Source organism: Peromyscus leucopus, chromosome 17 (genome assembly GCF_004664715.2).
Source record: "Peromyscus leucopus breed LL Stock chromosome 17, UCI_PerLeu_2.1, whole genome shotgun sequence".
NCBI lineage: Eukaryota > Metazoa > Chordata > Mammalia > Rodentia > Cricetidae > Peromyscus > Peromyscus leucopus.
Window position 1 is genome coordinate 17,457,270 of NC_051077.1, and position 24,791 is coordinate 17,482,060.

Genomic DNA, 24,791 nt, shown 5'->3' on the forward strand with positions numbered 1-24,791 from the left:
AGCACAAATTGTTACAGCTTAACCATTGTTTATTTCTGAAGTTCATTGAAAATATAGCTCTACCAAAAAAAATGCCCTCCTTTTCTTCTACCTTAATTTTGTTAATTTATTTAATCATCTCCATAGTCCATCTTGACCTATATGCATTCTGATGTCTAAGGAATCTTGACAACAGTCATTTTCCTTCTAATACTCCCTCTACCTAGTTATGATTTCAACCACACTACTTTTCCTATTCTGTTGAAGAAATGGGCCCTTGAGAATGAAACCCAGCATCCTTTTGTTTTGATGCTGCACATGGCAGCATCATTTCTCAGAACTGGAAAGATGTCCAAGTTGAGCCGTTCTGAACACATTGGTGAAGTAAGTTCTCTGGGGAACAAAAGACAAAAGAGGACCAGAATTACAGGCCAGGAGCTTTGGCTTGCTCCTTCCTGGGCTCCAGAGTTTAAGTTGTTCTCACAATTTCATTTCTGGCATAAAAACTAAACTATCCCACAAATATCTAACTCTGAATCCCTCTCCCCTACCCTCCAGCCATGTTAGTTTATAAGAGTTTTTGTAACAAAGTGCCATAGTTGGATGACTTAAAAGGACAAAAAAAATCTTTTCACAGTAATATAAACTAGAAGCCTGAAGCCAGCGTGTAAGCAGCATTGGTTCTTTGGGAGGGCTGAAATGGAGACTATTCTGTACCTCTCTCTGCTTACCTTGGCAGCTGTCAATCATTAGCATTCCTTAATGTGTACCATTTCATTTCAATCTGACTGCACGCTCACCCTGGCATGTGGTCTCCTTGGATTTCTATGTCTTCACAAGGCTGTCTTCCCATAAGGATGTTGGTCATCCTAAAGTAGAGAGCATCATAACACTTACAAATTAGAGGCATTAAAGAAAAATGATTTGAAAAGAACACCATAATACTGTAACAGTCAATTTGATAAACAAGGTCTCTGGTAAATGACTAACAGAAAATAGTGTACATAATTCAGGTAATGAGAACAAAGGGATGGTTTGCATGCCAGGCTGCATGGAGTATGACAGTGTAAGACTCTATTGTGAGGGTTATGGGGAGGTATTTCAATCAGTAAAGTGCTTGAGGACATGAGTTTGAGCCCTAGAACCTATGAACATTAGGTATGGTGGTGCACACTTTTCATCCCAATTGGGGAGACAGAGACAAACAGATCCCTGGAGTTCTCTGGCTAGTCTTACCTATCTTAATCAGTAAATCCCTGGCCAGTAGGAGAGACTTGCTTTCATAACACAACAAGGTGAACTATACCTGAAGGACAGCAAAGGTTATCGCCTGACTTCCATGTGCACAAGTGTACACACAAAGACACACACACACACACACACACACACACACCATATACAGAAATGCAAACTTTCTTAAAGAACAAAGTTTACTTCTCATTGTAGTCAACACACTCATAGGTCCAGCCATCTTGTGAGTTTGCTGTCTCCTCCCAAGCTAGTGCCTTGATGCTGCATCTTCAGAGGAGAACAAACACTGTCCTCTCACAATGATGCTGTAGACGGGTAAGAAGTAGAGCTAAATTCCTGCTGCTGTGCCCTTTGATAATGGCATTAATCTATTTATGAGAACAGAGTCCTTGTGATCAAAATGCCTGCTGCAAAGCGCCACCTTTATACCCTGCTGTACTGGGGTTTCAGTTTCCAACACATGAAATTTGGACTACATGTTCAGATCATAGCCCTCCTTAAACACAGTGTATATAATGGGGATTCTCCCAGGGCTCTATGTGATTCAACCTGTGCATGAAGTATCAGTAGTGCAATAAGTACAGTCAGGAGCCAAAATTAATTTAAAATAAACTTCATTTTGTATTTGTGACTTGCATAGGTCACAAAAGTAGACTTAATTAATAATTCATGACTTTCCAAACTCTCTGTCCTATATAGACTTAATCTCCTGATGCCTAAAGCTGTAGCACATCCACTCATTCAATTCCCCAATCAAAGAAAAATAAAAATCCCAATACTCAGACTGCACAGCTCATCCATTCTTTTTGACCAACACATTTTATCTTTGTCTGCATTTTTGTCTTGTAGATTTTCTGGGTATTTTAAGTACTTTTTCTACTTCAAATGGAAATTCTCAAGGCATTTCTTTCATGCTAATAAATCTTGTCCCCATCACACATCTATTAAAGCATTGACAATATTATATATTATCACTCACTAGCAAGCATACTTTATTCCAATACTTTCTCTCATGTGGCAAAGTGTAAGTGATCATTAACTCTCCTTCTAATTAATTTTAAAACTGCAGTGTTTCAATCAATGCAAACCTAAGTCCAAGAATCAAGCTGCTAATATTGATAATATGCATTTATAATTACATATTTCTGTTAACAATAAATCCATTCTTACACTAATAAAATGTATGAAACTCGTTCATCCACCAGGAGCTTAGGGGCAGTTCCATTAGCACTCACCATTTCGCAGTTGTTCATAGGCAGTGCAGATTAATGTGTAAAAGAAGTAACACAGTGTCAGGAAGCTATTTTTGCATAAAATCACAGTTATTTTTAGATTAAACACTCAATCTCCATGTAAGAGGCTGGTTTGCAGGAACACAATAATTAAAGAACTATACATCAAAGTGTGTTTAGAATAAAGCACATAATAGAAGCCTTGACGGGCCTGATAGTAGCCACAATTAATAGTAGGTGCTCTTTCACTCACAGGCAAAAGGAAAAAAAAGTGTGTTGATGTAGAACAACTCCCTATGCATGCTCTACATTCAGTAAATGTAAATCATTCCTATGTTACTGCATTGGAGAAGTAGGTAACAATCCTGTTTTATTGGATAAAGTGCTTGAAGCCACCTATCAAATACAATTGGTCTTTCTTCTACCTAGTGTCTTTATCAACATATTGAAGCAACCGTGAATACAAAATATTCAAAAAATAAGGTATATGCGAACTGAATATGTACAGACTTTCTTCTTTTGCTCATTGCATAAACAGTATGCAAAGTAATTATTTACATAGCATTTACATTATAAGTAATCTAGAAATTATTTAAAGCATGCTGGTGGGAAGTATAGGTATACTCTATCAAGTGCTATGGCACTTATATGAGAGACTTGAACACCTGCAAATGATACGACTCTTGTGGAGAGCAACCCTAGAATCAATTCTTTATTGGTAGCCAGTGAAGACTGTGCTCCCTAAATAGTGGCTCATCTCATTGTGTTTGTGGAATGAATAAACCTTCGTGTGCATCCAAGAGGTAAGAAAACAAAACAAAGAAACAAGAAGGGAACAGAAGGTTGGTAAACTCATGAAGAAGTCACTAGATGGCCTGGTTTCAAGTTATGAGGAAAGGAAGTCAAGAAGAGATGAAACTCTGAGCAGAGCCTCTCTTCTCACTTTTTCTAGTCTTCCCTGGATCTATTTGGGGATCCAGTGGACCAACTGTAAATATCTGAAGATTGGTATCCCCTGAGCAACTGTTTCTGTTGAGTGACCCAGAGCTCCACTGTGCTCCTCCCCTGACCTGCTCTCACAGAAGTTCTACATGACATCGTTCCCCTGATCATTCTTCCCTGAAAGCCTTCACCCCACCTTCCTTTTCCTTTACCATTGCTATCAACTTATAGATTCAGACTTTTCATCCAGTCAGGTTTTTTTAAACCCGTGCATAAAATGCTTTTGCTTTTCATGGATTGGCAATTATGTACAACCTGTATATAGCAATTTTATCATTTACATGCAAAAAATCACTGCATTTTATTTAAGGAGTAGAGTGCTAAAGGCCACATTTAATTTGAAATAATTCACTTATTACATCTAATCCTGTCAAATGAAGGCAGATATCTCTGTTTACCAGTTGAAGCAGCACTACCATGTGGTAGTCAGTGTCAACAGAGTTTTTTTTTTTTTTTTTTTTTTTTTTTTTTTTTTTTTTTTTTTTTTTTGCAGCCTGCCAATTCTGAAATTGTGTGATTCTTGGGGAAAAAATTCAATTCAGAACATTTGCATAATTTTGTATTATGTTCATAAAATTAGAATTCATTCACGTTTTAATCACACAACTTTGAATTTGCATATTGCATGATTATTTTGTATGATTATATATTACATGGTGCTAGGGTTATTCCTTTTAGAGGTGAATTGAAATCTTGCAAAGAACCCAAGGACTAAGGAAGCCAAGAGCAAGAAATACTTGCTCATTTATATGCGATATGCAAAGTGTACTTCATGAAGTAGGCTGTGCAGGAAGCAAATGACACAGATCTGGGAGTGAACCAATAACTAAGTGAGAAAGCAAAATCTGTCAACCAGCAAAGTGCCACCCAGGAGATGGTAGTCAAAGTTGATGTAAGAGAAACAGTCTGCACTGCTTCATCACTCAATAAAAAACCTCCAATTCTAGTATTTTCAGGAGATAGACAGATAAATAGATAGATAGATGATAGATAGATAGATAGATAGATAGATGATAGACAGACAGAGATAGATAGATTAGATAGATAGATAGATGATAGATAGATAGATAGATAGATAGATAGATAGAGAGTGTGTATTATTCTCCTGAGTTAAAAAGGCAAAGGAGATAGTGAAAGGGTATTGTTTAAATTTCATCAGAATAACCTGTCACTTACCTTTCCAATGACGATGAAAATACTTCTGTTATTTTTTCATTTTTTGTCCATAATAATAAGCTTATCAAACTAAACTTGTAACACCTATGAGAACAGAAGCCTTTTCCTTTTTTACTATCTGATAGGAGTGCAGGTTACCTACAGATCTGAGCTACACAAGCAATAATGATCTTGTCATTGAAACCTCCAGTCCTCACTCATTTTGATACAAATAATATTATTGAAGCTATGAACATTCAGAGATTAACAGAATATTTGCTGGCACTAAAGTAACTTACATAGGAACAAATAACTGTATACCATGAACTTCCTATAGCTTTAAATAATTTATTAATACTTGAAGAATTCCACACACTATCAACTGTAGTTGAGATCATTTCAATTGTCCATTCTTCATACAATAGGTGCCAAAATTAGTGAAAGTAAGGTCTTGGTGTGTCCTGTGCTGACTCCAATCCTTTCAAAATCTAGGTCTAATATTTGCATTATAGCATATTATTTATAAAATGTTATTTATAAATACTAATATTGTTACCTCAAATTTAGCTTTCATATAGCCTGATGTGAGAAATCTCATAACTATATTTTAAAACTTCAACCGTGGAATAGGGAGACTAGCAGTCTCTCAATAATGGATAAGAACCAATGTAAATTCAAAGTTGTATTGGAAACTCTCTTTTCTTTCCATTATACCACACTGGCCTTTTAGAACAGGGAATCTACTCCTGGTGATGTGCAAACTGAGTTATCAATAATTTTCTAACATGTGGGCAATTTGGAGATTTGACAGAAATTGGAATGATAAGCTCCCACTTAGCCACAGATGTGCATTTAATGTAAAATTATTTTCACTTTACTTGCTGAGCACAAGAATGCTTTCCAGTCATCAAATGTTTATTGGGAAATCTGCTTTATTTCCAAAATTATCTTAGTGAGTATAGACACAGAGGGAAAATGATTTGTATATCAAGATGATAATAAATGATGGAGAACTATGCATGGCAGTATCTAAAATATGTTGGGATAATCTTCACTATGAACATAAATAAGCATGAGGCTTAACAAAATAAAAATAGCATCAAGAAATGGTTTGTTAAATATATCTTGAAACATTACAGAGTTTTGGATAGGGAAATAGTAATAACTTGTCTGGAACAGATAAAAGGATAGCAGTAATCAGGAAGTTGTGATCCAGATTTCAGTGTTTAGTACCTACTGGGAAAGAGCCTAGGAAGGCTTGGAAAGAACTAACATAGTAGAGGTAAAACTTGAAAGAAAGAAGTTCATACAAGATTGTGTAAAGAAAATCTAAAATACTTGAAATCATCTGTGAACCTGGAGATAGAGAACAACACACAGTAGACTCTCAGAAGCACAGACATAATAGACACACAAGAATGTTGAGGACACTGCCACTGATAGAGGATTTAGGAGAGAAGATAGAGTGAGGGTATTGAGTACCATAGTTAAAGCTACAAATACAGAACTATATAAGATCATCATAATGGAATTCTTTGAGGAAGAATAACCTAGGACAGAAAGAAAAATAGACATAGAAATGAAAGCCAAGGAATCTGTGTTTTCTGAAAGATGGCAAATGAGATTCTAGCATAGAATAAACAACTTTTCTCAATGTGATAATAAATTGGATATATAAGAATTGAATTTAAAAGTTGATTCAATTTACTAAATAGCAGCCATAAATGACCATAAGGAAAGTAGTTTTTAGCAGAACATTCAGGATCTAGAGTCCAGGGACTTAGAGAAAGAAGTAATGATTGGAGCTGTAGATTTCCAACTCATCCTTGCTGAAACCACCCCAACAGAAATATAGTTCTGAGTATAGATGTTTAACGTATTTCTCAAGACATTCAGGAACAGAGAATACAAGCTTGCTTTCATATCACTAGATTTTAGCAAAGGAAGTGGACCCAAGCAAGGAGGCCTGTTCATGAGGAGGTTTCGATGCTGCCTAAAGCAGTGGCTAGAAACTAACCATAGAGCCACAAGGAAGCTTGAGAAGAAGTAGAAGGTTTTGATAGACAGAAGATTATTTACATTTGCATTTTTAAAATTTATCTTTAAATTATTTGAAAATTATCCTCCAAATTTTAGTTCTCTAGTGGGTATCTCTGGAGGACTCAAGTATAGATTGCTTTTCTGGGTAGTTTAAATGAGTAGCAAATTCAGATTCTGGTTCTGTTATTGCTGACTTATTTATTTGTGGACTATTGAGTTTTGAGGGTAGGATTGTTTCATTATTTGCTTGTACAGACAGGAGAAAGTAAGCAAGTAATAGTTATTGGTGGGAAGGGTTGGGTGAAGGAGAGCTGAAGAGAATAGACAATTGGTACAGTCAGTCCAAGTAAAAAGCAAGCAAGAGGATGGGATAACATGAAGTGTTTGACTTTATAGACAGAAACAGGACTTGAGGCTTGGGGAGAAGATTCTATGAAGATAATGGAAAACACTAACACAGGGAAAAAGTTGGAGAGATTGAATAGAATCTGGAGTCAAACCTTAAAGTCAGACAACGTCTAAAACAGTTACTGAAGAGGGAACAGAGAAGAGTCAAGGACTCAGAAGAGCAATCAGTTGAGGTCCTGATTACACTCTCCAAGTCAAGGGCAAGAAAAAAAATCAGTGCCTCATGTCCTGGATTCTGAGAGTCTTATGGTTTGTTTGTGTTTTCCTTCTCCCCAAGACTGCCCTGAAAGTGAGTCTTCTACAGCCCACACAAAGTAATGCCTCAAAACAGGTGTGCACCTCTGTTACAAACCTGAGTCCTGATGAGTCAAGAGGCAACAGTATTAGTTTATTAATCAAAACACCTGTCATGCCTATTGCTGAACAACAAACCACTACAAACCTCTTAGTCTAAGTAACACAATGGGAATCCTACAATTTCTATGGGTTGAGAAACAAGAATAACTTATCTGGGGCCTTGGCTTCTGCTTCCCCCAGAAGTCTGTGAATGAAGATATTGGCTTAGTAGAATTTCCTCTTGGTTCAACAAAGGGTCTATGTGCAAGGTCAAATGGTTTTCAACAGTTCCTTGAGAAGCCTGGGGACAAACCCGAATTTGCATTAAGTGGCATGTTCCTATCATTGGCTGGGTTAGTGGCAGTAGGGTCCTATAGCAAGCTTCTAGTACAAGTCTTAGTTACCGTATGTCCAGCAGGGGGAAATCTTCTAGGAAAAAACTGCCAAGGATCACACTAGAGATAAATCAGGCATCCAGACTTTGAGCCCATTTTCAGATAAGGTCAGTCCTCCAGGCCTAGAGACATTCTCTAGTTAAGGGCAGGTAGAGAGCAGGAAGCCCCACTGGGGATAGAGTCCCTCATGTTGCTAAACTTTGGAGAGAGCTGCCAGCCCATGATAGACTGCAACCTCTGACCATCAAGGCCTCCCAACAATGAAGTATTTAATGCTGGATGTATTATTAAGACAAGAAAGTTACCTGGCTCTCACGTTTGGATTGTGTGAGCCTAAGCAGCATGGCATTGGTCATAGTGAGAGGTATCATAGAATGTTCAGGGGGGAGAACCATAAAGCATAACCCAGTGCAAAATATGTCTGAGGAGAAATAGGCTTGAGTGTTTTTTTTTTTTTTTAAAAAAGCGTGTTTTCTAAATTCAGATTGTATAACAAAGTATGAAACATCTGTAACCCCCAAATGTGCACACTTCAACAAGGCTTTGACTACATCTAAGGGGAGAACACAGGGACAACACACCTTGCAAAAATATCAAGTCAGAAAGGAAGGAAATGGGGCCATCAGATCAGTTCTTCCCGGGGTTCAAGAATCGGGGTACAACCTAAGGAACAGGGTTCAAGGCAGACTTAAGCAAGCAGAAAGGAATGGATGCTTCCACTGGGTGTAGGGCAGTTGCCACATAGCTGATATGGCTGCAACCTGAGAAGGGGCCAGAGGCAAGACAGGAGGGCATCATTTCCTAGAGAATGGAGGACAGAGATAGCAGGCCCTTCAAGAGCAGCCAGGAAGAGCCATCTGCCCCAGGGGTAGCAGCCTGGCTGGAATATTCTACAGCAAGAAAGATCAGAGGCAAGCATAGTGTCTGAGAATCTGGGGTGACTGGGTTCAGGGGACTGAAGAAGAGGGAACCCAGGGCTTTCCCGGGGCAGCCTCACCCTGCAAAAGCTTCACAGGGAGTAACTGTAGTCCCCTCATGACTTCTTCTCCTCTCCATTTCTATTAAAAAACACCTAAAGAATTCATATTCTGGACCTGTGCATTACATAATACTCATAAAGGGAGACTCTGGGATGTAACTCTTCAATACCTCACCATTCACAACCACCCTCTGTTCAGCCACTTCTCATAAGGCTACAGGGTATTCAAATTTTGATCTGGGCTGATGTTATCTCTATATTAAAATGAAGCCAACCAGAAGGCATCATGGCCCATGGCTAGGCAGACTCTGTCACTCACTATGACGTAGAGCATTGCTCCAAAGTGGATAGAGCAAGAAGTGCTCTGTGTGATCTTCACCTTAACCCCCACTGTGAAGTATCTCTTCTGGATGCTGCTGCTCTTCTCCACGGTCTCCAGGCACTTATAAAACCTCACTCATAAAAGAAAAAGGATTTGTTAGGGCTATCCATGGTGATAGACTTCAGCAGGGTGCCCATCATCACTGTTAATGCTCTAAAGACCAAGGTCTTGACCATCAGCTATGACTACACACCAAATCACCAGATGTGCTTGACCATCTTGTACATGACAGTGCCTTAGTGTCAGCCATAAGTTATCACTTCCTAGGTATGCCCACACACAGCCCATCACAACAAGCAATCAGGTGCTTCTTCGACTATTGTGCTATGACCATACTCTCTCAATCACTGGGAGGTGGGAATAACTCTGATGTAGTATACCATGGCCCTCTGATATGACCCTCGGGATGAATCTGAGCACTATAGTATCACTTCTGCCTTGTGAGCCGATCCAGGCAGCATGTCTTATCTTCTTTGGCATCTACCACTGCCGCACCTAGAAGGTGCTTATGGAAGAGGACTTGGAAAACAGAGAATAGCCTAGGTTCTTCTACAGGCAAAGATGACCAGCTGGTAATGATGACCATTGATAATGGCAGCTTTCCTTTTTCATTTTGCTACAGGATTTTGTTTGCCACTTTCAATGCCGTGTTGACTAAAGTCATCACCAGTTCAGGCCACTGTATCATCACTTTACCAAGGAAGGTGATGATGTGGTCCTTTCAAGTCTCTATCTCAGTGCCTGTTAAGAAGTCACACAGGATCTTGGTCTCTAGGACATCAGCCACAGTGTGTCAGACGGGTTCCCTCCTACTGGTCCACCCAGAACCCATGTTCATACTTTTTGATCTTCCTCACCTTCTGTGGCATGGATTCTGGGGTACAATTGTGGTTAATGAAGCCAGTTCTTCCCACCAGGGTCTTACAATGACTGTGTCAGCCTCTGAAACACTGTCCATGGGCAAAGATCAGTGCAGTCTTCTGGGTGATGGCTGATGAGTGAGATTATCAGTGTGGGCAAAGGGCTGCTTGCTCTACATGTAGTGGTGCTGCTGTTGAACATGGTAGTTGGCCATACTTCCCTGCAAGACACTGGGGTCTGATATAAATAACCCTAAGGCCTCTCACAACCATTTTCTTCTGTTTGATGCTTATTGTAATAGCCAACTCAAGAACTAACCAGTGTCTGACAAGGGCTATACCCATTCCTAATGCGGGGGATATCCCAATGACCTCCCAGCAACCCCCACTTCTAAAATGTCTCACTTATGACAGAGCATCACCACACTGAGGAATAAGCTCTTAATTCATGAACCTTTCTGGGATTATATAAAGAAAACATATATAACCCATAGAAAAAAGGATTAAACAGATGTCTCTGCCATATTGGGGATCACTACTGGTCACCTTAGAGTGTGCCTATTGTAACCCTTCTTTAAGAAAACTGCGTCCTCTATATGATGGCAAACTGGTCTCAAATACTTTCAGTCATAAACCAAGTGAAATACACTGGGAAGCGAGTTATTGGTCTTCCTTGAAATGTTTGTGTATGGAGCAGGAGGCACCTTTTCCACTGTGTTTTTGCAAATTGCTTTATGCTATACACTCTTAGCAAATGTGAAAGGAAGCTTGTTATTCTTCTGTACAATTCAAGAAGACTTCGGCAAAGTTTATGAAAATGTAAATGTTAATCACGTCTGTAGTACTTATTCTGGAATGGGATACCAGCTTATGACAGCAGCTTATGTTTCAGAAAGTAGAATTTTAGCATGTATCCTTACTTGTCCTCAATGAGAAAATAATGACCTCTTCTCTCTGCCACTGACACGTGAAGGTGGATAATTACTCTAGAAGCCATATTTTGATATGGGATAACTTCTCTTTAATTCAGGGAAAATAACACAATTGGAAACATATTTAAATTTGGGAATAAAATATGACCAAGACATAGGAATGAGACAGAAATAAAGTTGGCTGACAGTGGTTTTATATATATATATATTCACATAATTAATACAACTTATTTACATAATCTTTCTTGAATATCACTAGTACAATATATTTTCCTAGCTTCAAGAAGAACCAAATAAGGGATCAACACTGGTAATAACAAAAAACTTAGGTACTTGCTCCAAGCAAAAGAAAAAGAAACTTCTCTCAATATATTTACCCCAAATCAATAAAAAGACAACTAAGAGAAAAAAAGGGGGAAAGACAAGGAAATGATGCAAGTAGAAATCCACAGGGAAAAAATACAATTTGAGTAATAAGCACTTTAAAAACTTGAATGTAACCTTTACGACAGGAGGCAAGCTTTCCCCCGCACTTTTGCAAATGTGTTTACGCTATACACTCTTGGCAAATGTATAAGGAGTTGATTTTCTTCTATACAATCAAAGATTACTTTGGCAAAGTTTATAAAAACTTAAATGTTCATATATAATTATCATATCAATTTTATTTATTGACATCTGAACCCTGAATGGTTACAAATATATATGTATGTATTTTGCTACACATTAGTATTTAGAAGGTATAATCTGGATACCATCCAAGTGTGATTTAATGATAAACTATTCAGTAAATTATTGTATAATTATGAAAATAATGCAGTGTTATTTAAATAGCATATACATGTATATTCACTTATAGATATGTGTATGTATATACAATAGAGAAATATTCACAATCATATTATGTAACAAAATAATATATAATATATTCAATTATATTCAATATATTCTAATTTATTAGAAGCCTAAACTAAACACATGCACTTGTATGTGTATATATTTTATGTATTTGTGTGAATGTACATATATGTAAGCATATAGGTTAAATATGGCAAGATAGACACTTATAGCTTACATGGATAATTACATTGACAATTAATTCTAGAGTAGTTGGGAAGACTGGAAGGGAGAAAGTGCTAAAACCATAACTTACTGTTCTCTATGTAGCTGACTGTTTAAACTTTTAACAGATAACCACATTTTCCATGAAATATTTAAAGTAAGAAATCTGTGTTTTAAAAATAACTTGATAGTGACAATCAGAGGACCAAAACCTGAGTGTTTTTCAGATGGGTAGCCAGTTCTCTGCCTGCTGGCTCCTGCAGGCAAATCCACTCCATCCTCACTGACTTGCTTAATTAAAACAGGAGGAGGCAGTGGGAAGAAGTTTGCTCTCCACGTGTATCACATAGTAGGAAATACTATTTGTAGGGACCAACAATGAGCATGGGATTGAATCCTAAGAAGTACACAACGCTGGGTCTGTGTGATTTATTATTCAGTTACAACCTCTAAAGAGAGAAATAAGACCTCGTTGTCAACTCTGATTTATATTCTCTCATTTTGCAATTCAATGAACAAATCAGATGGGCATTGCTAAAATCTGGTTATGGGCTTCACCAAAGAAGTATAATTATATTTGTATTCAAAGTTTCACTTCCATTTCTTCCATGTGATGCTTTAGACCCTTTCTTTCATTTAATTTTTATTTATGTATTTCTTTCACCTACTCAGGCCAGAATGGCGGAAGCTTGCTGCTTAATATCGCATCCCTTTTGCTTTTTCATACATCTTTGCTTCAATGTTGGGACGCCTCACAGCACTAGAAATAAGCCAGTTGATTGCAATTTCCACCCTTTTCCAACACCAATCTGTGCCACTGCATGCCTCATTCAGAAAGTAAAATCATATCTTCTACATCTGGAAGCAAGGGAAATAAAGTCCAGAACAAGCTTAGCTTTAGGTGTTAATTTAGCTCTACTTCTATTTAAGTAGAGGAATAGTTTGGTCGACTATCGGAATTATTCTGGCAACAGAGATTAAAGAGAGTTCTTTGACTAGGAAGGATCTAGGAAGGTGAAGAAAACAATGATGAAAATATATTGTATGAAAAAATTCAATAAAAAGTAAAAAAAAAAAAAATAGAGGCAGAGTGCCTTGATGTCTACAGCAACAGAAATAAATGTACTACATTTTTGAAAGAGTATAGGTGATAAGATCTGGAGACTAGAGAGTAGGACTCTAGGAAAGTGCATAAGCAAAAGCTAGAAATCTGGCTTTCTTAAGAATTAGAGCCCTAGAAATTATGTAAAAGTATGTGAATATTTACATACTTCCTTATTGATTTTATTCAATATATCTTCTCAAAGGGAAAAAAAATCTGGGAAAAGCATCTGACACTAAGATAGTTATAGGCAGGTTTCATAATATCAAAAGACAGAAAGCTATTGTCGCCAATAGTAGGGTTATGGTGTCATAGAGGCTTAGATTTGGTTCAACAATGCTGTGTTAGTAGTGATATAGATGATATAGCAGTGTGAGACAAAAATTGATATTACTAGTCATAAGGGTAGATGAGAAATGATATATACACTGTAGGTAGAACAACACAAGGAATGCATGGGAAGTGGTCACAAAGAAATAAAATGTTAACAGAAAGAAGGAAATGAAACTCCCATCCTGCTTTTTCAAATATAATAAAAATTATAATATCCTCTACTTTTTATTAAACTATTTTACAAACAAATGAGGAATATGTATTTTAATGATTAAATACATTTTAAGTGAGCAAAGAGCCAGAATAAAGACCATACATCCCGGCCGGGCGGCAGTGGCACACACCTTTAAGCCCAGCACTCGGGAGGCAGAGCCAGGTGGATCTCCGTGAGTTCGAGGCCAGCCTGGGCTACCAAGTGAGTTCCAGAAAAGGTGCAAAGCCACACAGAGAGACCCTGTCTCAAAAAAAAAAAAAAACAAAAAACCATACATCCCTATAGAAATTCTAGAAGCTTCTGTTGATAGCTTCACATTCATATTATTCCTACTCTGACTTCCAACACACCTACCGAAATGTACACATAAACACGCACAGCCCCTCAGGATGACACTCCTGTGTTTCAGGGATATCTGTGAACACCACAGCCTACAGAGTAACAATCCATGAGAGACAAGAAGGTAGTTTGGTTCAACAAGACTCAGTAGCCTCTGTGGGTTTAAACTTCTAGATTCTGACCCTGAGTAGTTTATTTTAGGCATAGTAAGCACAGCACAATTTGGTGGAAATTTTTCCTGATGGCAACTAATTCAATCCCATGTGCACAATAAAGCCTAAGGCATGACTACATTGAAACTCCTTGTAAAATACATGTGATATCTACCATGAAAATGTAGTTTATAGATTGACTACATGTAATACCTTTCATAGTGATCAGTTCTGTAGATTGACAAGCTCATGATAAGGGTCTGGGGGAGAATCTGGAGTGGTCTCAGCCACACAGATAGTGCAAAGGTCACCAGGCTATTAATCATGTCTGCCCCAGGCTTCTGGGCAAAAAATCGGATACATATTCCTGCCTTTGAAGAGACAACCCTAGGAGTACAAGAACCTCCATGCCCTCCACAGTGTACATTTTTAATAGTTGTGATTTGTTTGTTTGTTTGTTTGTTTGTTTGTTTGTTTGGAAACAGCATCCAGTGTGCTATATATCTCATTCTGGCTTTGAACTCTCAACCCTCTTTTAGAGCTGTGCACCATGATGTGAAGTTTTTCATGGCTTAACATCTTGATGGTAGTTTTTTTATTATTCTGTATCACATTATTCAGACAACAGTTGCTGATCCTATACTGATCACCCTTCCCAGTAGCATTTGGCATTTTGCATTAGAGCTCTCTACAGTGGTATTATCTATATAGATTTACATGTCCAAATAAACATAAATATGGGCTCATCCCAGGTATTTTCTTACTGGAAATCCTAAATAACATTTCACAGTGCATAAGATTTGACTATGGGATTATGAAGACTAGATCCACCATTTGCGGGGTATTTTAAATGCTCAGAAAGGCAGCCATATGCTTTCTCTACATCTATAGCATAAAGACCACCTTCATCTTTTCACGCTGCCATGACAAGGCATTGGAAACTGAATAACTTATAAATAACATAAACTTACTTCTCCTGGTTCGTGATGCTGTATATCTGAGATCAATGGACCAGTAAGTCTGGTGTTTCATGAGAGCTGAGCTCTGCTTCTTACCATATAGAACCTTGTTCTGTGTCCTATACAGAGGAGGAACTCTGCCACATCTGCCATGACAGAGAAAAGGAGGTGTGGTGAGGAATAAGGTGAAGAGGAGCTCAGCATAAGCAAATTTCCCGCAGCTCATTTTTCAGTACTGAATCATTCTTGACATCAGGGTTTTCATAATGTGCATACTTCCAAGGACCCACCATGAGAATTAAGTTATGAGGATGTAAGGGCAATCCGGTTGAGATGCCTGTTTGCCCTTTGGTCACCAGTGCTGATTGGGTTTATCTGGCTGGCTAGGCAGACATGACCTTCCTCTTCTACAGTGACATGTTCATCCCCCTTCTACATCTCTCCAATCCTTCCTCAGTCAGCTGAAGAAGACTTTTTCCCATAGAGATTTTTCAGTCTAGTTTATGAGTGATGTGTGCTCCTCCAGTAGATTGTAAATCAAGCAATAAAGTTACAGACAGCAGGAATATGGGTGGTGGTGCAAATGTCCAAACTACAAGAACACTCCACGTGCATGTATGTGCATAAACACATATCCACAAACTCATCTTGACAGTTTTCCACTTGAAGCTAAATCCTCATTGGCAAGTGGTTATCAGTTGAAGATAGCTTCCGAGTGAAGGATAGGATAGAAGCATGTGTCCATTTCTCCTTTTTACCCCAGGACACCTTCTGGTGCAGACCCATGCAGGCCCTCTGAATGCTGCCTCATCCAGGCTCTGTGAGTTCGTATGTGCATTGGTCCTGTTGTATTTAGAAGGCCTTGTTTCCTTGGTGTCCTCCATCCCTTTTTGCTCTTATACTTTCGGGAAAACTAAAAGACACTACAGGGGCTCTCTCACTCTCACTAACATTTATTATTTTGCAACAGACTATTCCAGAGAAGCTTTAAGTTCACAGCAAAACGAAGGAGAAAATATGTCTGTGCATATCCAGGCCAATGGCCATGCCTAACCTCCAGTCATTCACAACCCTACCACAAAGGGACAGCTGGTACAATTGTTGAACTTAGGCTGATGTGTCATTATTACTCAATGTCTATATTTAATTGCATCTTAGCATATTTGCAGCTACTGACACAAAATCATAGACCAGTAGCTTAGAAAAAAACAGAAATTTATTTCTAACAATTCTGGAAGCTGCAAACTCCAAGGTCAAGGCAATGGCAATGTTTACATTATGATTCAATTCTGGTAGGATATATTCTAAGGCTTTAGACAAGCTTATAATTGCCTGTGTCTACTACTGTAGACCACAAAGAGTAATTTCAGTACCCTAAAAATCTACTTTATTCCTCCTATTCATCACTTCTCTCACAGTCCCTAGCAGTAGCTGATGTTTTAACTATATCCATAATTTTGTCTTTTCTAGAAGGTCATATAATTGGAATTATATAGTTTGTAACATTTTTAAAATAACACACCACTTAGTAATGTGTATAAATTAGTAGTGTTTTCTTAGAAGTAATCTACATGTTCTTAGTAAGATATGTAAATATATATTACCTTTATTTTATTTCTATATCTGCTTCTATCTATCATCTATCTGTCTTTCTGTCTATCTGCCTATCTATCTATCATCTATTTATGTATCTGTCATCTATCTGTATTTATTATCTATCTATCATATATATATATATATATATATTCTGTCTCTGAATACTCCTCTGGGTTTAAGGTTTAATATATGAATTTCACACTAACAGAATAAAAAATAAAACATACATGACTATCACAGCAGACCTAGGGACAAAGCATTAAACACAGTTAATATCTAATTCAGATTAAAAGAAAACTTTCTCAATAATTTAGAAATAGACAAAATCCTATCCACAAAATATAGGTCATATGAGAAGCCCATGGCCACCATCATCATAATCACCTGAGGAAAAAAAAAGTCAGAGTTTTTCTTCCAAGACCCCATAGGAGGCACAAATACCCACTCTCATTGCTTCTAGTCAACATAGTACTGGAAGCAGTAGCAAGAGCAATAAGACATAAAAAAGAAATGGAAATCATGCAAATTCAAAACAAAGAAGTTAAAGTATCCCTATCTGCAGGTGGCGTGTTCCTATAATATGTTAATTGTTCTTTACTTCCTTTTGCCAAGTTTTATAGTATTTCTCATCATAAGATTTTTTTTTTCCTTTTTGCTTCTTGATGTGATGAATGATGAATAGCAATTGTTTGGGGAAAGCCATGGATTGAGCATCGGAAAGTTGTGTGCCAGCCAAAGCCTACCATAGAGCTTCATCTTCAGCCTATGATTGTTGAGTGCTAAATCTACCTTGCTTGCCTGGCATAAACCACCCCCCTGTGGTATTGAACAATTCCCTTTTTGAATTGTTCAGTGATTTTATTAATATTTAGTTGAGTATTGTTGCATTTGTGTTCATCAAAAATATGGCCTGTGGTTTCTTTCCTTGTTTATCTCATTTTGCTTTAGGGTAATGCCTACATCACAAAATGAGTTAGGAAAGTGTTCTGCTTTTATCTTTCAAAGATACTGTAGAGAAATCACACATTTACTGCCCTAAATGTGTGGTGCAATTCACCAGGAAACACTTTTAAACCTGGTACTATCTTTTCATTTAATAATCATTATTTAAACTTCAAAGGTATATATTCTTATTTAGATAGCATGTTTTGGGGGGCTGGACAAATGTTTCAGCAGTTACTAGCTCATACTGCCTTGTAGTATTTCCCAGTCCACATTTCACAGAACTATATGTAACTCTAGCTTCTTAGGTCCACTGCTTCCATAGGTGCCTACAATCTTAGACACATGCATATACATATACATAAATTTTATAACTTAATCTTCAGATAGCTTATTTATAGTTTCAGTTCTTAGTTTGGGTTGGGGCTAATCGATCTTTCTGACCTCTAAGAAACTAGCTATTGTTTCATTAATTTTTCTTCATTAGTTTGCCTTTTCAAGTTCATTAATTTTTTTATCCATTTTTATTTTTTTTCTTACATTGGGTTTTTCCTTACTCTTCTTTCTCTAGATTTCTTTGATGGAAACAATTAAATCTGTATATTTTCTATTTTCTGATAATGTATGTCATTCACTATGGTAAAATTTCCATGTTTCCCACAGATTTTGTACACACCTCTGATTTAATCCAAGCTTTAGTTTCTCTGGAGATTTCTTTTTCAATCCATGTTATCTAGAATTATGTTATTTAATCCCCAAACCTTTGGGGATAGTCCAGATGGCTTTCTTCTAGATGTTTCTAGTTTAACATTCAGTTGGTGTGCTGACCATCAAAGCATAGACATTGCATGCTTTCTTTTCTTTTAAATGTGTAGTATATCTTATGGTCTCGAATGTGACCTGCACTGCTAAATATCCCATGTGAACTGGGTAGTCAAATGTGTTCTGCTGTTTTTAAAAGAGATGTTCTACAGATGTCCACTGTGTTCAGCTGATGGCTGGTGCAAAGTTTGACTATCTATATTCTTATTGATTTTCTGCATATTAAAGAAAGCCATTTCTGTTAGCAGGGTACTGGTACCTAGCAATAGATGCATTGTTTCTCTTTGTCATCCTGTTAGGTTTGCTTCACCTGTCATTGTTAAGAGCAAACATATTAAGGGTTGTTATGCCTTATGGGTAAAATGATGTCACTATTAATTTGCAATAGTCTTATCCAGAATATTCTTATCCAGAGCCAACAAAGGCTCTCAATTTTTGTTCACTTGAGAAAGTCCTCATTTTTTCACCCCTGGAGGGAAACTTAACAGTAGAGATTATTCCAGGGTGCTGTTTTTGTCTTTCAATAATTTAAACATCTCCCTTCACTTGCTTCTTGCTGCATGGATTCTGAGGTATCAGACATAATCCTTATCTTTGCCTTTCCATAGTGAAAGGCACGGTTTCCCTTCTGGCTTATTTCAGAATCATTCCTTTGCTTTCCATTTTCTGTGATTTAACATGATGTGCTGGGGTTTCTTCTGTGCAATTTATCTTGTTTGGTGTTCTCTGTGCCTACTGGATTTGTAAATTAGTGTCTGGGGTTAATTTGGTGAAACTCTTGGTCGTTATTATTTCAAATTTGTCTTCTGTTCCTCTTTTTTCTTTCTGCTCTTCCTAATTCGTGCATCATATACTTTGTGCAGCTCTCTCAATTCTTGAATATTCTGTTGGTTGTAGGATTTTTCCACCTTATTTTTCTTTGCTTTTCAATTTTGCAGACTCCTGTTGAGATATCCTCAAGGTCAGAAATTCATTCCTCAGCCATGGCCAGTCTGCTAACAAGACCATCAAAGGTGTTCTTCATCTCTGCTACAATGCTTCTGATGTCGCTACTTCTTTTTGTTTCTTTCTTAGAATTTTCATCCTTCTGCTCACATTGCTGTTGTCTTCTTCCTGATCACTAAAGCCTTAAGCATGCTAATCATTGTAATTTTAAATCCTGCTATATATGCTATATATGCTTTCAAAGTTTACTCTCTTTTCTTCTAGCTGTTTTTTGTTGTTGTTGTTCTTGCATTTAAATACATCTTACAGGAAAAAATTCTTGATAGCTAGATATAATCTACTGGCATAAATATCATTATCAGTAATGTGGTATTGGTACTACAGTATGTAGCAAAGGGTTTTCTGGAGTCCTCTTGTGTTTCAGTTTATGATGAGCCTGGTTCTCTGGACTGTAAACTTCATATAACCTGCTTAGTTCTTTTGCTTCCTTGGGTAGGAGGTGATAGAGAGACAACTGAACTTGGGAAAGAGAGTGCAACTGGACTTTTCTCATTCCAGGTCAGTTTGGTTGCTAAAACTCAGCATGCTGAGCTTGGGTAAAATTGCTTCTTTTTCTTAGGGCCACTCCCAAGTAGGAACAGTAGAGTTTGCCATATCACAGAATGGTTTCTTCTCTCCAGCTCCTGCTGAAATACAGGCATTCTTCTAGAAAATTTCTTGTGAGAATCTGGCAAACTCTTGGAGATAGAACCCACAAATCAGTGAGTATAGTCTTTTTGGTTGTGTCCTCTGGAGCTTTTAAATCACACAAAAGAACTCCAGAAATAACTGCATTGGTTCCCACGGAATCTATTGTGTCTGGATTTCTGTTTCAGTAGCTTGTAGTTCTCTGCATCTGTCTGTCTATCTGTATAATTGTGAGAGGGAATGGTGAATTCCAAGCTTTAAATTTATAATTCTAGAAACTAGATTGAGTTCAGTTTTTCATTAATCATGTTTTTATTTATGATTATTTGCTCACCAAAACTCCATCCTTATTCAAAACTAGTTTTCATGTTTAAAAGTTTCAAGTATGTTCACTAGTTTTATAAAAAATCTTTCATTATATTATATAATTTGGCTTTAAAAACCTAGTTCTCAAATTGAGCTTTAACTACATTTACTCTAACTAAAGGTACCCAAGGATTTGGATTAACAGTTCTTGTCAAACTTATTCTAAATGTGCCAATCTCTTATAACAAAAAAATTTGTATCTTAAGCACTGATGTTTCTTGTTGGAATTGGTATCTGATGTGACCTATACTACAGTTAACCAGGTTTTAAAATTAATCAAACAATTACAAAAATATTTGTACAAACAAAATACAAAAATATTCGTATTTTGTTAATAAAAAGGAAAAATGTAGTGCCACAGTGACTCCTCCCAGGATCCCTTTTCCATGCCTGGTCATTTAAATAAGAAGTAGGATTTAGTTATCCTTACAAGAGCTATACAATTCTGATTCCTAACAGGTCTAATATATTTATTAATATTATTTTTAATATTTAACACATAAAAAGGGCAGTCTTATTTTAAACATCCTATACTGTTATATAATATAGTCTATAATATAGTTTCCACTTACCTCTTAAAATAAAATTAAAAAATATTAAATTTGTTTCAGTACTCCAGATATGATAATTTGGTTCATAAAGTGAAAGTTACTGCAAATACAGGAGAAACATGCAGCTAAGCTAGATTTTTTTTTAAGTTTATTAATTTGTTTATTTAAAATACATGCTTTCTTCATCCGTTACTAAGGCCAATCAGTATTCTTGATTATTTGAATTTTAAGTATAAAAATCCTATTATATGTCACATGTAAATGTTACAACAGGCACAAAGTAATTTTTTAAAGTCATGGTGTAGGATGGATGTCATGGCTGCAAAGTGCACTTGTTGGTCTTCCAAAGGACCAGGGCACAAAAATACACCTCTATGACCAGCACCTATATGACATCTAATAGCAAGTAGTCTGTAACTCCATTCTCAGGGCATATAAGCGTTCTTCTGCCCTCTATGGGTACTGTACACATGTGGTACAGATTATACAGAATATATATATGTATATATGTATACATATACATATATGTATATATATATGTATATATATATATATATATATATATATATATATTCTACAGGTCCTTTGTATATATCATGACTTCTACTTTAGTGTTTTTATAGGATTCCTGAGTGTGGAAGCAAGTGGGTCTCTTCATTTACATCTGTTTCTTATGCCTTTTCTTTGGCTCTTTTCCTTCTGTTTGTTTTTTAATAAAACAAACAAAAAAGAAAAATCAAATACTATTATGATAGCCATAACAAATAAATAAACAAAAATTAAAAAAACAAAGCATACATACAAGTAACATTATACAGACTTAACTGGTTGTCTCTGTGTATTTAGATACATATGTGTGTATACAATTAATGAAAAGAGAAGCCATAACTATGAAAGAGAGCAAGAAATGGTAAATAAGAGTATTTAGAGGGATGAAGGGGAAGGGAGAAATTATGTAATTATATTATAATCTCAAAATATAAAAGAAAAGATTTTTTAAAATCCCATGAAACTGCTTCCATCTAGGTTGGGACAAAGAACCTGGGGTTATCAGACCATGATCACTCCAATTTGACTCTTTTCTAACCCCCAAATTAAAATAGTAACAGTTAAAACTAAAATTCAGTATAACAGCTAACAGTGTGCTGAATATTTAACTGTTACTATCTTCTTTGCTTCTCTTTTCAGTCATGAATGAGGGACTACTTTACAAGCCTGATAATTTGAGTGAAATAAATAAGACAGAGAAGAAAAGTAGTTCTTATGAGATTCCCATGACTGCAAATAGGTAGAAAAAACAGTATTGTAGAATATTCCTTTACATTGTGTGAACATGTGTCTCTGTGATTGGTTTAATAAAGAACTGGATGGCCAATAACTAGAAAGGAAGAGGTTAGGGAGGACTTCTAGAGAAAGAGAAGTCTCTGGGAAGAAGAAAGGGGGAGTTGTCAGCCAGATGGAGAGGAAGCAGGACATGGAGGAGGAGAGATAAAAGCCACAAGCCACGTGACACTATGTAGGTTAATAGAAAGGGGATAATTTAAGTTATAAGAACTAGTGGAAAACAAGCCTAAGCTAAGACCATGCTTTCATAATTAAAAATAAGCCTCTGTATCATGATTTAGGGGCTGGCAGTCCAAGAAAGCTGTCTACAGAATAAGGTGAACCCACAGCTACAGTTCTTAGTGGGTACTCTAACTGCTTCCCACTATGATTTTATCATAATCGTTATCAGAGCAAGGCAGGCAGGCTGCTTACTACACAACTATAGGGAAACATTATCTACTTTGTGAACAATACTCCAAAAAGTTGCTCAACACACAGCATACACAACCATTTACATATCTCTATGCTGTTTCTGATATTTCTCTTCACTATCCCTTGCCAGATTAGCCCTTTGTTTTATAGAATTTTCTCCAAAAACTTCCGTGCATACTCATTTCTTCTTCTAAGACATCACTTGACAGAAGTTTAGTAAGATGCATTCTGCTTGGCATCACAAAATCAATGCCTTTGAACTTGAGCGCTTGGTTAACAACAGCTCTCTAAATGCTTCCTTAATCGTTTTCCAAATGCCAAACTCGATACTAGACCTAAAGTAGGTGTTTAAACAAATCCAAGTTAGTTGTTTGTATGATCTTCTTGGAAAACACTGCCCGTCATATAAAGCAATTTCTAGGAACATATCTGGAAATAATTTATGAAAGGGAATAGGCATACCCCAGACTACAAATTGGAATGCAATATTGTAGGTAGCTGTTTGCAAATGAGCAGGGACAGCTACCAAGTATCCATGTTGATGGAAATTTAAACCACAGTTCCTTTGCTTGAAGTCCATAGAGAAGCTGAATGAAATGATTTGTACTTGTATGAATATGCAATTTTTCAATCTTCTCGTTCAACTGTGATGCAAATTACTGACAGCTTTAGGAATGATTTAAAAGTATGATCATCAAAATTCAGAGAATAAATCAAATCCAGTGACATGAATAACGAAGAGAAGATAGATGGAGCAGGCAGCTTCTTTGAGACTGTTTCCCGTTTGCAGACTCCACCCACTTGTGTACATTTCTAAATGTGATTCCCTATATACAGATGGCAAAACTAAGGTCAGAGAGGGAAGCTGTTTAAAATGAGTGATGACATAGAAGGAAAAGCTGCAGTTCAATCCTCCGCAGTCTTAATCATATTTTCTTAAAAAGGGGATGGGGCAAAATGAGACATCATCACTCATCTGGGTTTTTCTCTGTTTCTGTTGGCTCTGCAGTCTATGTGTATCCAGTAGACAGTGATGAACACACTGGCAGGAAGTTAAAAGTCAGTCTTTGGATGCATGTTTCATAACACATGCCCATCATACAGACAAGCACAAATTCATGTAAAAACACTTAACAAAAGAAATGTTTAAGACATACCATTCAATGAGTTCAGTCTCTCATCCCGCTGAATTTATTCAAGAAAGTAAGTATAAAACTATGCCTTGATCACCACAACATGAGTGTTACATTTTGAAGACTGTAGTCCATGCTGGACACAAAGAGAAGGGAGCAGAAAGATAGGAAACTTGGCCAAGACTCAACAAAATTTGTTTCCTGGTAGCAAAGTAATGTCTTGACCCTTTGTGTGAGATGTGCCCTTTCAAGGAGCCAGTGAATGTCCAAAGTCTTCCCTGTTTCTTCTGAGGTTTTCCTGTTGCCCAGATTCCTAGTGCTCTTCATGGAGAAAAGAAATAGTTCCTTAAATTAGCAGGAATGTTTTCTTGGAGATAGTGTAGCTACCAGCAAATTCCTGACCAATTTGCATAATTTTCTCCTTCATGCAGCTTCTCATTGCACCTCTACTTGACTGCCCTGATAACATTAGCCCTTACAATTAAAGCTTTTCATCTGGGCTCCTGTTCCCAATGCTTATAAACTGAGTCATCTCCGATCTAGGTGAGTGATCAGCCATTCTCTGGCCATCCAGACACTTCTCATTCAGAAGTCCTTCCTCAAAGCTGGTTTAGAAGAGGGATAGAACCACAGACCACAGAACCAACAATTCTTCTGCTTATCAAGTTAACCAAAAGCTCCAGTATCCAAACTTTGGAAATTCTTTCAATGCCATGTCTCTTACAGTGTAATTTAATATGAAGGATAATATGCAAATAAGCTACATTTTTATTTTATTCGCTTTAATTGTATTCATTTATTTTGAAGCAAATCTATGTTTTCCTTGACCTCAATATGTAACCCTGGATGATGATAAACTCATAACCCTTACCTTTATCT